Here is a 4699-nt window from a genome sequence, read left to right as displayed (position 1 = left end):
TCATATGAGACACACAGAGAGAGGCAGAGACATAGGCAGAGGAAGAAGCAGGCTCTCTATAGGGAACCCAATGCTGGACTCGATCCCAGGACCCCGGGATCATGACCTGAGACAAAGGCAGACACTCAACCACTGAGCCACCCAGACGTCCCAAACCCCAGTATTTTTCATGTCCCCAGTCAATAATGCAGAAGGCAATGTCACCCACAGGCTGGGCCCACCTCAGGCTCACTTGACTTTGTTCCTATACACAACGGTCAATGAGAAGACCAGGCATGGCCCATGTGCCTGAATGGAGATCCCATTCTAGTGTGGGGGGGGGGAGGGGAAGTTGACAAATAATTAAAGGGGCATTTGGTAAAGCACGGGAGTGTGAGGTCAGTGTTTTTCTCCAGGGGCCAGGGGAAGGGTGCCAAGGAAAAAAGCCTCTCCAGGTTAGACTACTGTTTTTCAACTTCCCTCCTTTCCTTCCTCCTCAGGCCCCACCCTTCCCTACTCTGGAGCTCCTGACACTTCTTTTAACTTTTTAAGATGTATTTTACTAGAGAGAGATGGGGGGGGGGTCGTGGGAGGGAGAGAATCTTTGATCAAACTCCCTGTGCAGCCCAAAGGTGGGGAAGGCAGTGTGCTTCATCTCATGACCCACAGGATCATGACCTGAGCAGAAACCCATGCTCAACCAACGGAGCCACCACTGGGTGGTGCTCCTCCTGCCACTACTTTGCACTGGCTCTGTTGCCTCTGCCTTGAAACATGGGTGGGTCTCCAAAAATCTTGAAATGTTTCTACCAAGCTTGATAGATTGCATCCTCTGTTCTCCTTCTCTGGTTGCACACCATAAAATCACCCCACAGAAAGGTCGAGGCCACCGGGCAATGGCACACCGGCAGGATCTCCACACTGGAAGGGACTTGGTAATATCCTTCCTTTGCTTGGTGCCTGCAATTCCTCTGACAATCCCTCCTTTCTGTCTCCAGCCTCTGAGGTCCAGCTACCATTCCCTCCCATGCAGTAAGCCCACTCTGTGGAAGGCTCCACCGGCAGAGTTGTTTTTGCTTCTTTATTCTGCTGTTCCCCTCTTTCTACCCTCAAAGCACTGCTTCCATGTTTCCACACCACTGATGTGTCCTCTGGCTTCTCCTACCTGTTTGGCCCCATCCTGTTTTCTTTTCCTAAATCCAGATCCTCTTTCTCCTTCCTTCTTGTTTTCCCTCTGCTCTCACTTCTCTTCATTTAAATTCACCTCCAACTTCGAAAAGTTAACACGTCTAACCTTTTCTTAAGCATCTTCAACTTCCCTTCCGTGACATGCCAGTTGCTGCTTCTGTGCATCCGATACTCATCACCCCATACCTGGATTACTAAAATGAACAGATGAATTCTGAATCCAAAGGTTCAGTTGGGCTCCAAGTAAGAAACAAACTGGAAAACCACAAGAATATATGGTCCTTGAGCTTAGGGACTATCTAATTCAACTTTGAATTTCCAGTGATGCCTAGCTCATGATAGATCCATAAGAAATCCATGGAGAACCTAGGTTTGGTTGACTCCAAAAGACAGCCATCCGTTCACTCAACACATCCATCATATCACTACTAAGCAGCAGAGACACAGTGATAAACTACATACAAGAAGGTCTCTGTATTGCTGGAACTTTCATCTAGTGGAGACAAAGAAGTTGAGCCAATAACCATTAAAGTGATTAACTACAATTAAAACATAAGGAAAAAGCACAGAGTGCTGTGAAAATGAAGAACAGCACTGCCCACCTGGGGTGGTAGAGCATAAGAAAGCTGCTGCCTTGGGAAGACTGAGAAGAACTTGGAATGTCCTGAAGGAAGATGGGGTGGATGGGAGCGTTGGGCAGCACTTGTAGGCCTGGGAAGCAGGAAATGAGGAACTGAAGTTGGCTGGTAAGGCTGAAGCAGCCTGAGAAAGAGAAGCAGTGGTACAAGGCAGGAAGGGACATAGGTCCCTCAGGGCCATGATGTCCACACCAAGAATACTGGGCTTTGTCTAGAACAAGGAGATGCCATTAGACACAAATCACAGATGTTGCTTTTAGAGCTTCTTCCCATCCACACTGGGCAGGTCACACAATGTCTCTATACCCCCTTCATCGCCTCGTTAAAATATTTGGAGTAAGTGTAGTTAACGTTAAGGATAGATAATTGGGATACAAGTGGTTGACATAAGAAACCATTTTACCTCCTCTTGGTGGAACAGGCATACCAACAACCGGACAAGTTAAAGTCACTATGGAAGATGGATACTCAGTGCCTGGAGGAGAAGGGAGAGAGGACTAGTATTCCACGTGTCACCACATGACAAGACATAAATAGCCAAAGATGACAAGATCGTCTGTCTTTGGAAAAGTTCAGCTCCAGCAGCTTCAGGCATGTGGTGGGACAGGATGACCTTAGCCCTGAGAGAATCTTGTCCTGTAGGACCTTGGGGAAATCAGCCTTTCAAGGGAGGACTTCTTAAAACTTTGTAAACATCTTCTAATCTGTGTGGCAGTGAAACTTCTTGAGCAAGTAGCCCCCAGAGCTTTCTGACAATACATTATATCCAGTGAACTCCAGGAGATGAGCCTAGAACTTTTTGGAGTGCAGCCACCATCTTGTGACCATGACCTCAAAAACACATGCAAATCACAAAGAAAAGGAGCTATCTTTTATACCTAACTTCTGCATTCACCAACCACAAATGGGTAAATAAAAAATGGCAAGATTTTGTTTTGACCTCTTCACTGGAATGATGTGAGGTTATTTTATTTTTATAAACTCCCAAAGCGGAGCTACTGATCTTTTTATTGGCTCTTACTGATCAAATGTAACCTTATCCATTCCTCATATCACCAAAACTTCCTCTCTGACATCCTCTTCGGGTCTGATTGTCCCCAGGATAGGTGCTTCATCATTTAATCAACCAGAATGAGGAAGTTAAGTGTAGTCATTAAAAATCATGTTTATTCATAGTAATGTAACAAAAAGAGGATTTCTGATAAGTCTGACTTCCAGGTTGTCAAGTTAAGTGAGCATGTACCATTACGCAAATTGTTGAGGACTTTAAAGCTTCAAAACTATTTGCAACTCTCTTTGCTTGCTTTATTTGACCCTTGACTCATTTATTCAGCTGACCTACCTGGCCTGTATTCTGAGATCGTTTGTAAATTTCAACTATTATTACTCCATTTTAATTTAATTGAGATAATGTTCGAAAAGTTATCAATGTACACGCTTATTAGGGTATGAGTTTAGAGACTATTACAGGAACCAAAAATAACAGCACCTAAGTTAGATGGAAATGTATTTCTCTCTCATAAAATTGTGGTGTGAAAATGACCAGGTTGGTATTATGCTGAGTGAAATGAGTCAATCGGAGAAGGACAAACATTATATGTTCTTATTCATTTGGGGAATATAAATAGTAGTGAAAGAGAATAGAAGGGAAGGGAGAAGAAATGGGTAGGAAATATCAGAAAGGGGACAGAACATAAAGACTCCTAACTCTGGGAAACGAACTAGGGGTGGTGGAAGGGGAGGAAGGTGGTGAGTGGGGGTGACTGGTTGGCGGACACTGAGGGGGGCACTTGACGGGATGAGCACTGGGTGTTATTCTGTATGTTGGCAAATTGAACACCAATAAAAAATAAATTTATTATTTAAAAAAATAAAGAAAGAAAATGACCAGGTTGGAAGAGCCGCTGATTCTTCTGTGGCGTTTCTCTGTCCTTGAGATGTTCTGCTTAGTTACATGTCTCATGTCAAGTGGGCTGACACCATGTCTGTGTTTCAGGACGCGGAATGGAAGAAGAGTGAAAGAAAGGCAAAACCCATCCATTCTTTTAGGTGCACAGTCTGGAAGTTTTACACGTCACTCTGTGTCCTCTGTTAGCCAGGACTTAGCCTTATGGCCAAAATTAGCTACAAAGGAATCTTGGAAATGTGCTCTAGCTCGCAGCAATGTGCCTGGCTAAAACTTCTATCACTGATGCAAGAAAAGAAGGTTGGATTTGGAGGGTAGAAACAGTCATCTGTACATTTTTTCTTTGTAGCTTTTTAATTTCTGACAGCAAAATAAGATTTTGCAGCGAGCTAATAAACTCAAGAGCCAAATATTGTTGAGAAAGAAAGAATATAATACTTTATCTCTTTCTTGAGCAGATCAAGAACTGGGCCACTTACATCAGTCTTTCCTAGAATAGAGAGCAGGTTACCCTTTCAGTGAGGAAGATAAGACCTGTCCTTCTACACTAGTAGAAAATCATATAAGGCAAGAAAAAGAAAAGACTGATACTTTTTCTGTGTAGGACATGGTGAGGGACACAGAGGGTACAGAATGAAAGGTATGAATGTCCAGGCTGTTCCCTGAAAGAAGGAGAAGCTTCAGGAAATGGTGGGTAACACAAGGAGTAGGAGAAAGCTCATGCTAACACTCCCATGACCTGACTTTCCCCCTTGAGATTCTGGGAGAAGATTTTCTTATAGACTTCTGCATTTCAGCCTGATTTTGTTGGTGCAATATGATTTCAGAGAGGAGCCTTGAGTTAAGCTCTCTGGGTTACCCTTAGCTACTTTATGTTATGAATGCTAAATTGAGAGTCAGCAGATACACCATGTGGCCAGCCAAGCCTGGGCCAGGTGACCCACACGATATCTGGGGGGCACAGGTTGGTCCAAGGGAAGGAAATAGC

This window comes from Nyctereutes procyonoides, unplaced genomic scaffold (genome assembly GCF_905146905.1).
Source record: "Nyctereutes procyonoides isolate TBG_1078 unplaced genomic scaffold, NYPRO_anot_genome, whole genome shotgun sequence".
Taxonomy (NCBI): Eukaryota; Metazoa; Chordata; class Mammalia; order Carnivora; family Canidae; genus Nyctereutes; species Nyctereutes procyonoides.
The sequence above is the reverse complement of the archived record's forward strand: the minus strand, read 5'-3'. Positions refer to the sequence as shown.